Source organism: Cannabis sativa, chromosome 6 (assembly GCF_029168945.1).
Source record: "Cannabis sativa cultivar Pink pepper isolate KNU-18-1 chromosome 6, ASM2916894v1, whole genome shotgun sequence".
Classification (NCBI taxonomy): domain Eukaryota; kingdom Viridiplantae; phylum Streptophyta; class Magnoliopsida; order Rosales; family Cannabaceae; genus Cannabis; species Cannabis sativa.
The window spans coordinates 39232757-39247425 of NC_083606.1; positions in this window are offsets into that span (position 1 = coordinate 39232757).

The following is a 14669-nucleotide window of genomic DNA, read 5'->3' on the forward strand; positions in this document are numbered from 1 at the left end:
AGTCGGTTCGGACAGCATTCAAACATCCTCAATCAAGTAACGAAACAACCAAGTTGATGGTTGTGATGCCGCATGATTTTAGACGAGTGTCCCCCATCCTTCTCACAATGAAGTCACTCAAGATAGCTTTCAAACATCCTCAATCACGCAACGTGAACGCCACCGAAATCCAATCAGAGGGTGGTGAAACAGAATTATTTCAAATGAGTATCAACAATACATCACTCCGACAGTGAAGTCAGTTCGGACAGCTTTCAAATATCTTTAATCAACCAACGTAACCACCCAGTTGATGGTTGTGATGCCGGATGATTTCAAATGAGTGTCAACAATACATCACTCAGATAGTGAAGTTGGTTTTGACAGCTTTCAAACATCCTCAATCAACAAACGTAACCACCCAGTTGATGGTTCTGACGCCGCAAAATTTCAGATGAGTGTCCCTCATCCTTCAGACAATGAAGTCTGTCAAGATGGCTTTCAAACATCCTCAATCACCCAACATGAACGCCCGCCGAAATCCCATCAGAGGGTGGTGAAACCGCATGGTGTCAAATGAGTATCAGCAATACATCACACCGACAGTGAAGTCGGTTCGAACAACTTTCAAATATCCTCAATCAACCAACGTAACCACCTAGTTGATGGTTGTGACGCCGCATAATTTTAGACGAGTGTCCCCCATCCTTCTGACGATGAAGTCACTGAAGATGACTTTCAAACATCCTAAATCACCCAACGTGAGCGCTCGACGAAATCCAATAAGAGGGTGGTGACACCGAATGATTTCAAATGAGTGTCAACAATACATCACTCCGACAGTGAAGTCAGTTCGGATAGCTTTCAAACAAACTCAATAAACAAACGTAACCACACAGTTGATGGTTGTGATGCTGCCTAATTTTAGACAAGTGTACCCCATCCTTCAGGCAATGAAAGCGGTGAAGATCGCTTTCAAACATCCTCAATCACCCAACATGAACTCCCGCCGAAATCCCATCGGAGAGTGGTGACGCCAGATGATTTTAAATGAATGTCAGCAATACATCACTCCGACAATGAAGTCCATTCGGATAGCTTTCAAACACCCTCAATCAAGTAACGTAACCACCCAGTTGATGGTTGTGACGCCGCATGATTTTAGACAAGTGTCCCCCATCCTTCTTACAATGAAGTCACTCAAGATGGCTTTCAAACATCCTTAATCACCCAACGTGAACCCCCGCCGAAATCCAATCAGAGGGTGGTGACACCGAATTATTTCAAATGAGTGTCAACATTACATCACTTCGACAATGAAGCCGGTTCCGATGCCTTTTAAACAACTTTAAGCAACCAACGTAACCACCCAGTTGATGGTTGTGACGGCGGATGATTTCAAATGAGTGTCAGCAATACTTCACTCAGACAGTGAAGTTGGTTTGGACAGCTTTCAAACATCCTCAATCAACAAACGTAACCACCCAGTTGATGGTTCTGACGCCGCATGATTTTAGATGAGTGTCCCCGATCCTTCTCACAATGAAGTCGGTCAAGATGGCTTTCAAACATCCTCAATCACCCAACGTGAACGCCCGCCGAAATGTCATCAGAGGGTGGTAACACCGGATGATTTCAAATGAGTGTCAGCAATACATCACTCTGACAGTGAACTCAGTTCGGATAGCTTTCAGACATCCTCAATCAATCAACGTAACCACCCAGTTGATGGTTGGGACGCCGCATGATTTTAGACGAGTGTCCCCCATCCTTCTAACAATAAAGTCAGTCAAGATGACTTTCAAACATCCTTAATCACCCAACGTGAGCGCCGGCCCAAATCCAATCAGAGGGTTGTGACACCGTATGATTTCAAATTAGTGTCAACAATACATCACTCCGACAGTGAACTCAGTTCGGACAACTTTTAAACGTCCTCAATCAACAAACATAACCACCTAGTTGATGGTTGTGACGCCGCATAATTTTAGACAAGTGTACCCCATCCTTTTGGCAATGAAATCGGTGAAGATCGCTTTCAAACATCCTAAATCACCCAACGTGAACGCCCGCCGAAATCCCATCGAAGGGTGGTGACGCCAAATGATTTTAAATGAGTGTCAGCAATACATCACTCTGACAGTGAAGTCCGTTCGGACAACTTTCAAACATCCTCAATCAACCAACGTAACCACACAGTTGATGGTTGTGACGCCGCATGATATTAGACGAGTGTTCCCCATCCTTCTGACAATGAACTCACTCAAGATGGCTTTCAAACATCCTTAATCACCCAACGTGAACGCCCGCCGAAATTCCATGAAAGGGTGGTGACACTAGATGATTTCAAATGAGTGTCAGCAATACATCACTCCCACAGTCAAGTCATATGAGACAGATTTCAAACATCCTCAATCAACCAACGTAACGACCATGTTGATGGTTGTGACGCCGAATGATTTCAAATGAGTGTCAGCAATACATCACTCAGACAGTAAAGTTGGTTAGGACAGCTTTCAAACATCCTCAATCAACCAACGTAACCACCCAGTTGATGGTCCTGACGCCGCATGATTTTAGACGAGTGTCCCCCATCCTTCTGACAATGAAGTCGGTCAAGATGGCTTTCAAACATCCTCAATCACCCATCGTGAACGCCCGCCGAAATCCCGTCAGATGGTGGTAACACCGAATGATTTAAATTGAGTGTCAGCAATACATCACTCCAATAGTTAAGTCAGTTTTGACAGCTTTCAAACATCCTCAATCAACCAACGTAACCACCTAGTTGATGGTTCTGACGCCGCATGATTTCAGATGAGTGTCCCTCATCCTTCAGACAATGAAGTCTGTCAAGATTGCTTTCAAACATCCTCAATCACCCAACGTGAACGCCCGGCGAAATCCCATCAAAGGGTGGTGAAACCGCATGATGTCAAATGAGTGTCAGCAATACATCACACCGATAGTGAAGTCGGTTCGGACAACTTTCAAACATCCTCAATCAACCAACGTAACCACCCAGTTGATGGTTGTGACGCCGCATGATTTTAGACGAGTGTCCCCCATCCTTCTGACGATGAAGTCACTCAAGATGACTTTCAAGCATCCTAAATCACCCAACGTGAGCGCTCGACGAAATCCAATCAGACGGTGGTGACACCGAATGATTTCAAATGAGTGTCAACAATACATCACTCCGACAGTGAAGTCAATTCGGATAGCTTTCAAACAAACTCAATAAACAAACGTAACCACCCAGTGGATGGTTGTGACGCTATATATTTTTAGACAAGTGTACCCCATCCTTCTGGCAATGAAATCTGTGAAGATCGCTTTCAAACATCCTCAATCACCCAACATGAACGCCCGCTGAAATCCCATCGGAGGGTGGTGACGCCAGATGATTTTAAATGAGTGTCAGCAATACATCACTCCGACAATGAAGTCCGTTCGGATAGCTTTCAAACATCCTCAATCAAGTAACGTAACCACCCAGTTAATGGTTGTGACGCCGCATGATTTTAGACGAGTGTCCCCCATCCTTCTTACAATGAAGTCACTCAAGATGGCTTTCAAACATCGTTAATCACCCAACGTGAACCCCCGCCGAAATCCAATCAGAGGGTGGTGACACCGAATAATTTCAAATGAGTGTCAACAATACATCACTCCGACAGTGAAGTCAGTTCGGACAGCTTTTAAACAACTTTAAGCAACCAACGTAACCACCAAGTTGATGGTTGTGACGCCGGATGATTTCAAATGAGTGTCAGCAATACATCACACCGACAGTGAAGTCGGTTCGGACAACTTTCAAACATCCTCAATCAACCAACGTAACCACCCAGTTGATGGTTGTGACGCCGCATGATTTTAGACGAGTGTCCCCCATCCTTCTGACGATGAAGTCACTCAAGATGACTTTCAAGCATCCTAAATCACCCAACGTGAGCGCTCGACGAAATCCAATCAGACGGTGGTGACACCGAATGATTTCAAATGAGTGTCAACAATACATCAATCCGACAGTGAAGTCAGTTCGGATAGCTTTCAAACAAACTCAATAAATAAACGTAACCACCCAGTTGATGGTTGTGACGCTGTATATTTTTAGACAAGTGTACCCCATCCTTCTGGCAATGAAATCTTTGAAGATCGCTTTCAAACATCCTCAATCACCCAACATGAACGCCCGCTGAAATCCCATCGGAGGGTGGTGACGCCAGATGATTTTAAATGAGTGTCAGCAATACATCACTCCGACAATGAAGTCCGTTCGGATAGCTTTCAAACATCCTCAATCAAGTAACGTAAGAACCCAGTTAATGGTTGTGACGCCGCATGATTTTAGACGAGTGTCCACCATCCTTCTTACATTAAGTCACTCAAGATGGCTTTCAAACATCCTTAATCACCCAACGTGAACCCCCGCCGAAATCCAATCAGAGGGTGGTACACCGAATTATTTCAAATGAGTGTCAACAATACATCACTCCGACAGTGAAGTTAGTTCGGACAACTTTTAAACAACTTTATGCAACCAACGTAACCACCAAGTTGATGGTTGTGACGCCGGATGATTTCAAATGAGTGTCAGCAACACATCACTCAGACAGTGAAGTTGGTTTGGACAGCTTTCAAACATCCTCAATCAACCAACATAACCATCAACTCTGGTTCTGACGCCGCATGATTTTAGATGAGTGTCCCCCATCCTTCTCACAATGAAGTCGGTCAAGATGGCTTTCAAACATCCTCAATCACCCATCGTGAACGCATGCCGAAATCCCATCACATGGTGGTAACACCAGATGATTTAATATGAGTGTCAGCAATACATCACTCTGACAGTTAAGTCAGTTCGGAAAGCATTCAAACATCCTCAAGCAAGTAACCTAACCACCCAGTTGATGGTTGTGACACCGCATGATTTTAGACGAGTGTCCGCTATCCTTCTTACAGTGAAGTCACTCAAGATGGCTTTCAAACATCCTTAATCACCCAACGTGAGCGCCGGCCCAAATCCAATCAGAGGGTTGTGACACCGTATGATTTCAAATTAGTGTCAACAATACATCACTCCGACAGTGAACTCAGTTCGGACAACTTTTAAACGTCCTCAATCAACAAACATAACCACCCAGTTGATGGTTGTGACGCCGCATAATTTTAGACAAGTGTACCCCATCCTTTTTGCAATGAAGTCGGTGAAGATCGCTTTCAAACATCCTCAATCACCCAACATGAACGCCCGCCGAAATCCCATCGGAGGGTGGTGACGCCAAATGATTTTAAAAGAGTGTCAGCACATCACTCTGACAGTGAAGTATGTTCGGACAGCTTTCAAACATCCTCAATCAACAAACGTAACCACCCAGTTGATGGTTGTGACGCTGCATGATATTAGACGAGTGTTCCCCATCCTTCTGACAATGAACTCACTCAAGATGGCTTTCAAACATCCTTAATCACCCAACGTGAACGCCCGCCGAAATTCCATGAAAGGGTGGTGACACTAGATGATTTCAAATGAGTGTCAGCAATACATCACTCCGACAGTCAAGTCATATGAGACAGATTTCAAACATCCTCAATCAACCAACGTAACGACCATGTTGATGGTTGTGACGCCGAATGATTTCATATGAGTGTCAGCAATACATCACTCAGACAGTGAAGTTGGTTCGGACAGCTTTCAATTATCCTCAATCAACCAACGTAACCACCCAGTTGATGGTGCTGACGCCGCATGATTCTAGACGAGTGTCCCCCATCCTTTTGACAATGAAGTCGGTCAAGATGGCTTTCAAACATCCTCAATCACCCATCGTGAACGCCCGCCGCAATCCCGTCAGATGGTGGTAACACCGGATGATTTAAAATGAGTGTCAGCAATACATCACTCCAACAGTTAAGTCAGTTCGAACAGCATTCAAACATCCTCAATCAAGTAACGTAACCACCCAGTTGATGGTTGTGACGACCCATGATTTTAGACGAGTGTCCCCCATGCTTCTTACAGTGAAGTCACTCAAGATGGCTTTCATATATCCTTAATCACCAAACGTGAACGCCCCCGATATCCAATCAGAGGGTGGCTACACCGAATTATTTCAAATGAGTGTCAAAAATACAACACTCCGACAGTGAAGTCAGTTCGGACAGCTTTCAAATATCTTTAATCAACCAACGTAACCACCCAGTTAAAGGTTGTGACGCCGGATGATTTCAAATGAGTGTCAGCAATACATCACTCAGACAGTGAAGTTGGTTCGGACAGCTTTCAAACATCCTCAATCAACCAACGTAACCACCAAGTTGATGGTTCTAACGCTGCATGATTTTAGATGAGTGTCCCCCATCCTTCTGACAATGAAGTCGGTCAAGATGGCTTTCAAACATCCTCAATCACCCATCGTGAACGCATGCCGAAATCCCATCAGATGGTGGTAACACGGGATGATTTAAAATGAGTGTCAGCAATAAAACACTCCGACAGTTAAGTTAGTTCGGAAAGCTATCAAATATCTTTAATCAACCAACGTAACCACCCAGTTGATGGTTGTGACGCCGGATGATTTCAAATGAGTGTCAGCAATGCATCACTCAGACAGTGAAGTTTGTTCGGACAGCATTCAAACATCCTCAATCAAGTAACGTAACCACCCAATTGATGGTTGTGATGCCGCCTGATTTTAGACGAGTGTCCCCCATCCTTCTTACAATGAATTCACTCAAGATGGCTTTCAAACATCCTTAATCACCCAACGTGAAGGCCACCCAAATCCAATCAGAGGGTGGTGACACCGAATTATTTCAAATGAGTGTCAACAATACATCACTCCGACAGTGAAGTCAGTTCGGACAGCTTTCAAATATCTTTAATCAACCAACGTAACCACCCAGTTGATGGTTGTGACGTCGGATGATTTCAAATGAGTGTCAGCAATGCATCACTCAGACAGTGAAGTTTGTTCGGACAGCTTTCAAACATCCTTAATCAACCAACGTAACCACCCAGTTGATGGTTCTGACACCGCATGATTTTAAATGAGTGTCCCCCATCCTTCTAACAAATAAGTCGGTCAAGATGCTATTCAAACATCTTCAATCACCGAACGTGAACGCCCGCAGAAATCCCATCAGAGAATGTAACACCGAATGATTTCAAATGAGTGTCAGCAATACATCACTCTTACAGTGAAGTCAGTTCGGACAGCTTTCAAACATCCTCAATCGAGTAACGTAACCACCCAGTTGCTGGTTGTGACGCCGCATGATTTTAGACGAGTGTCGCCCATCCTTCTGACAATGAAGTCACTCAAGATGACTTTCAAAAATCCTTAATCACCCAATGTGAGCGGCCGCCGAAATCCAATCAGAGGGTTGTGACACCGAATGATTTCAAATGAGTGTGAACAATACATCACTCCGACAGTGAACTCAGTTCGGACAACTTTTAAACGTCCTCAATCAACAAACATAACCACCCAGTTGATGGTTGTGACGCCGCATAATTTTAGACAAGTGTACCCCATCCTTTTGGCAATGAAATCGGTGAAGATCACTTTCAAACATCCTCAATCACCCAACATGAACGCCCGCCGAAATCCCATCCGAGGGTGGTGAAGCCAAATGATTTTAAATGAGTGTCAGCAATACATCACTCCGACAGTGAAGTAAGTTCGGACAACTTTCAAACATCTTTAATCAATAAACGTAACCACCCACTTGATGGTTGTGACGCTTGATGATTTCGATTTAGTGTCAGCAATACATCACTCAGACAGTGAAGTCGGTTCGGACAACTTTCAAACATCCTCAATCAACAAACGTAACCACCCAGTTGATGGTTGTGACGCCGCATGATATTAGATGAGTGTTCCCCATCCTTCTGACAATGAACTCACTGAGGATGGCTTTCAAACATCCTTAATCACCCAACGTAAACGCCCGCCGAAATTCCATCAGAGGGTGGTGACACTAGATGATTTCAAATGAGTGTCAGCAATACATCACTCCGACAGTCAAGTCAGTTCAGACAGATTTCAAACATCCTCAATCAACCAACGTAACCACCATGTTGATGGTTGTGACGCCGAATGATTTCAAATGAGTGTCAGCAATACATCACTCAGACAGTAAAGTTGGTTCGGACAGCTTTCAAACATCCTCAATCAACCAACGTTACCACCCAGTTGATGGTCCTGACGCCGCATGATTTTAGACGAGTGTCCCCCATCCTTCTTATAATGAAGTCGGTCAAGATGGCTTTCAAACATCCTCAATCACCCATCGTGAATGCCTGCCGAAATCCCGTCACATGGTGGTAACACCGAATGATTTAAAATGAGTGTCAGCAATACATCACTCCAACAGTTAAGTCAGTTCGAACAGCATTCAAAACATCCTCAATCAAGTAACGTAACCACCCAGTTGATGGTTGTGACGCCCCATGATTTTAGACGAGTGTCCCCCATCCTACTGACAATGAAGTCGGTCAAGATGGCTTTCAAACATCCTCAATCACCCATCGTGAACGCATGCCGAAATCCCATCAGATGGTGGTAACACCGGATGATTTAAAATGAGTGTCAGCAATACATCACTCTGACAGTTAAGTCGCCTTGGACAGCATTCAAACATCCTCAAGCAAGTAACCTAACCACCCAGTTGATGGTTGTGACGCCGCATGATTTTAGACGAGTGTCCCCCATTCTTACAATGAAGTCACTCAAGATGGCTTTCAAACATCCTTAATCACCCAACGTGAACGCCCCTGAAATCCAATCTGAGGGTGGTGACACCGAATGATTTCAAATGAGTGTCAACAATACATCACTCAGACAGTAAAGTTGGTTCGGACAGCTTTCAAATATCTTTAATCAACCAACGTAACCACCCAGTTGATGGTTGTGACGCAGGATGATTTCAAATGAGTGTAAGCAATACATCACTGAGACAGTGAAGTCCATTCGGACAGCTTTCAAACATCCTCAATCAACAAACGTAACCACCCAGTTGATGGTTGTGAGGCCGCATGATTATAGACGAGTGTCCCCCATCCTTCTGACAATGAAGTCACTCAAGATGGCTTTCAAACATCCTTAATCACCCAACGTGAACGCCCGCCGAAATCCAATCAGAGGGTGGTGACACCAAATTATTTCAAATGAGTGTCAACAATACATCACTCCGACAGTGAAGTCAGTTCGGACAGCTTTCAAACATCTTTAATCAACCTACGTAACCACCCAGTTGATGGTTGTGACGCAGGATGATTTCAAATGAGTGTAAGCAATACATCACTGAGACAGTGAAGTCCATTCGGACAGCTTTCAAACATCCTCAATCAACAAACGTAACCACCCAGTTGATGGTTGTGACGCCGCATGATATTAGATGAGTGTTCCCCATCCTTCTGACAATGAACTCACTGAAGATGGCTTTCAAACATCCTTAATCACCCAACGTAAACGCCCGCCGAAATTCCATCAGAGGGTGGTGACACTAGATGATTTCAAATGAGTGTCAGCAATACATCACTCCGACACCAAGTCGGCCGGTACAAATTTCAAACATCCTCAATCAACCAACGTAACCACCATGTTGATGGTTGTGACGCCGAATGATTTCAAATGAGTGTCAGCAATACATCACTCAGACAGTAAAGTTGGTTCGGACAGCTTTCAAACATCCTCAATCAACCAACGTTACCACCCAGTTGATGGTCCTGACGCCGCATGATTTTAGACGAGTGTCCCCCATCCTTCTTATAATGAAGTCGGTCAAGATGGCTTTCAAACATCCTCAATCACCCATCGTGAATGCCTGCCGAAATCCCGTCACATGGTGGTAACACCGAATGATTTAAAATGAGTGTCAGCAATACATCACTCCAACAGTTAAGTCAGTTCGAACAGCATTCAAAACATCCTCAATCAAGTAACGTAACCACCCAGTTGATGGTTGTGACGCCCCATGATTTTAGACGAGTGTCCCCCATCCTACTGACAATGAAGTCGGTCAAGATGGCTTTCAAACATCCTCAATCACCCATCGTGAACGCATGCCGAAATCCCATCAGATGGTGGTAACACCGGATGATTTAAAATGAGTGTCAGCAATACATCACTCTGACAGTTAAGTCAGTTTGGACAGCATTCAAACATCCTCAAGCAAGTAACCTAACCACCCAGTTGATGGTTGTGACGCCGCATGATTTTAGACGAGTGTCCCCCATTCTTACAATGAAGTCACTCAAGATGGCTTTCAAACATCCTTAATCACCCAACGTGAACGCCCCTGAAATCCAATCTGAGGGTGGTGACACCGAATGATTTCAAATGAGTGTCAACAATACATCACTTCGACAGTGAAGTCAGTTCGGACAGCTTTCAAATATCTTTAATCAACCAACGTAACCACCCAGTTGATGGTTGTGACGCAGGATGATTTCAAATGAGTGTAAGCAATACATCACTGAGACAGTGAAGTCCATTCGGACAGCTTTCAAACATCCTCAATCAACAAACGTAACCACCCAGTTGATGGTTGTGAGGCCGCATGATTATAGACGAGTGTCCCCCATCCTTCTGACAATGAAGTCACTCAAGATGGCTTTCAAACATCCTTAATCACCCAACGTGAACGCCCGCCGAAATCCAATCAGAGGGTGGTGACACCAAATTATTTCAAATGAGTGTCAACAATACATCACTCCGACAGTGAAGTCAGTTCGGACAGCTTTCAAACATCTTTAATCAACCTACGTAACCACCCAGTTGATGGTTGTGACGCAGGATGATTTCAAATGAGTGTAAGCAATACATCACTGAGACAGTGAAGTCCATTCGGACAAACCTTTCAAACATCCTCAATCAACAAACGTAACCACCCAGTTGATGGTTGTGACGCCGCATGATATTAGATGAGTGTTCCCCATCCTTCTGACAATGAACTCACTGAAGATGGCTTTCAAACATCCTTAATCACCCAACGTAAACGCCCGCCGAAATTCCATCAGAGGGTGGTGACACTAGATGATTTCAAATGAGTGTCAGCAATACATCACTCCGACAACAAGTCGGCTCGTACAAATTTCAAACATCCTCAATCAACCAACGTAACCACCATGTTGATGGTTGTGACGCCGAATGATTTCAAATGAGTGTCAGCAATACATCACTCAGACAGTAAAGTTGGTTCGGACAGCTTTCAAACATCCTCAATCAACCAACGTTACCACCCAGTTGATGGTCCTGACGCCGCATGATTTTAGACGAGTGTCCCCCATCCTTCTTATAATGAAGTCGGTCAAGATGGCTTTCAAACATCCTCAATCACCCATCGTGAATGCCTGCCGAAATCCCGTCACATGGTGGTAACACCGAATGATTTAAAATGAGTGTCAGCAATACATCACTCCAACAGTTAAGTCAGTTCGAACAGCATTCAAAACATCCTCAATCAAGTAACGTAACCACCCAGTTGATGGTTGTGACGCCCCATGATTTTAGACGAGTGTCCCCCATCCTACTGACAATGAAGTCGGTCAAGATGGCTTTCAAACATCCTCAATCACCCATCGTGAACGCATGCCGAAATCCCATCAGATGGTGGTAACACCGGATGATTTAAAATGAGTGTCAGCAATACATCACTCTGACAGTTAAGTCAGTTAGGACAGCATTCAAACATCCTCAAGCAAGTAACCTAACCACCCGCTGATGGTTGTGACGCCGCATGATTTTAGATGAGTGTCCCCCATTCTTACAATGAAGTCACTCAAGATGGCTTTCAAACATCCTTAATCACCCAACGTGAACGCCCCTGAAATCCAATCTGAGGGTGGTGACACCGAATGATTTCAAATGAGTGTCAACAATACATCACTTCGACAGTGAAGTCAGTTCGGACAGCTTTCAAATATCTTTAATCAACCAACGTAACCACCCAGTTGATGGTTGTGACGCAGGATGATTTCAAATGAGTGTAAGCAATACATCAACCGAGACGGTGAAGTCCATTCGGACAGCTTTCAAACATCCTCAATCAACAAACGTAACCACCCAGTTGATGGTTGTGAGGCCGCATGATTATAGACGAGTGTCCCCCATCCTTCTGACAATGAAGTCACTCAAGATGGCTTTCAAACATCCTTAATCACCCAACGTGAACGCCCGCCGAAATCCAATCAGAGGGTGGTGACACCAAATTATTTCAAATGAGTGTCAACAATACATCACTCCGACAGTGAAGTCAGTTCGGACAGCTTTCAAACATCTTTAATCAACCTACGTAACCACCCAGTTGATGGTTGTGACGCAGGATGATTTCAAATGAGTGTAAGCAATACATCACTGAGACAGTGAAGTCCATTCGGACAGCTTTCAAACATCCTCAATCAACAAACGTAACCACCCAGTTGATGGTTGTGACGCCGCATGATATTAGATGAGTGTTCCCCATCCTTCTGACAATGAACTCACTGAAGATGGCTTTCAAACATCCTTAATCACCCAACGTAAACGCCCGCCGAAATACCATCGAAGGTTGGTGACACTAGATGATTTCAATTGAGTGTCAGCAATAATCACTCCGACAACCAAGTCGCCCGTACAAATTTCAAACATCCTCAATCAACCAACGTAACCACCATGTTGATGGTTGTGACGCCGAATGATTTCAAATGAGTGTCAGCAATACATCACTCGTACAAGAAAGTTGGTTCGGACAGCCTTTCAAACATCCTCAATCAACCAACGTTACCACCCAGTTGATGGTCCTGACGCCGCATGATTTTAGACGAGTGTCCCCCATCCTTCTTATAATGAAGTCGGTCAAGATGGCTTTCAAACATCCTCAATCACCCATCGTGAATGCCTGCCGAAATCCCGTCACATGGTGGTAACACCGAATGATTTAAAATGAGTGTCAGCAATACATCACTCCAACAGTTAAGTCAGTTCGAACAGCATTCAAAACATCCTCAATCAAGTAACGTAACCACCCAGTTGATGGTTGTGACGCCCCATGATTTTAGACGAGTGTCCCCCATCCTTCTGACAATGAAGTCGGTCAAGATGGCTTTCAAACATCCTCAATCACCCATCGTGAACGCATGCCGAAATCCCATCAGATGGTGGTAACACCGGATGATTTAAAATGAGTGTCAGCAATACATCACTCTGACAGTTAAGTCAGTTTGGACAGCATTCAAACATCCTCAAGCAAGTAACCTAACCACCCAGTTGATGGTTGTGACGCCGCATGATTTTAGACGAGTGTCCCCCATCCTTCTGACAATGAAGTCACTCAAGATGGCTTTCAAACATCCTTAATCACCCAACGTGAACGCCCCTGAAATCCAATCTGAGGGTGGTGACACCGAATGATTTCAAATGAGTGTCAACAATACATCACTTCGACAGTGAAGTCAGTTCGGACAGCTTTCAAATATCTTTAATCAACCAACGTAACCACCCAGTTGATGGTTGTGACGCAGGATGATTTCAAATGAGTGTAAGCAATACATCACTGAGACAGTGAAGTCCATTCGGACAGCTTTCAAACATCCTCAATCAACAAACGTAACCACCCAGTTGATGGTTGTGAGGCCGCATGATTATAGACGAGTGTCCCCCATCCTTCTGACAATGAAGTCACTCAAGATGGCTTTCAAACATCCTTAATCACCCAACGTGAACGCCCGCCGAAATCCAATCAGAGGGTGGTGACACCAAATTATTTCAAATGAGTGTCAACAATACATCACTCCGACAGTGAAGTCAGTTCGGACAGCTTTCAAACATCTTTAATCAACCTACGTAACCACCCAGTTGATGGTTGTGACGCAGGATGATTTCAAATGAGTGTAAGCAATACATCACTGAGACAGTGAAGTCCATTCGGACAGCTTTCAAACATCCTCAATCAACAAACGTAACCACCCAGTTGATGGTTGTGACGCCGCATGATATTAGATGAGTGTTCCCCATCCTTCTGACAATGAACTCACTGAAGATGGCTTTCAAACATCCTTAATCACCCAACGTAAACGCCCGCCGAAATTCCATCAGAGGGTGGTGACACTAGATGATTTCAAATGAGTGTCAGCAATACATCACTCCGACAGTCAAGTCAGTTCAGACAAATTTCAAACATCCTCAATCAACCAACGTAACCACCATGTTGATGGTTGTGACGCCGAATGATTTCAAATGAGTGTCAGCAATACATCACTCAGACAGTAAAGTTGGTTCGGACAGCTTTCAAACATCCTCAATCAACCAACGTTACCACCCAGTTGATGGTCCTGACGCCGCATGATTTTAGACGAGTGTCCCCCATCCTTCTTATAATGAAGTCGGTCAAGATGGCTTTCAAACATCCTCAATCACCCATCGTGAATGCCTGCCGAAATCCCGTCACATGGTGGTAACACCGAATGATTTAAAATGAGTGTCAGCAATACATCACTCCAACAGTTAAGTCAGTTCGAACATTCAAAACATCCTCAATCAAGTAACGTAACCACCCAGTTGATGGTTGTGACGCCCCATGATTTTAGACGAGTGTCCCCCATCCTACTGACAATGAAGTCGGTCAAGATGGCTTTCAAACATCCTCAATCACCCATCGTGAACGCATGCCGAAATCCCATCAGATGGTGGTAACACCGGATG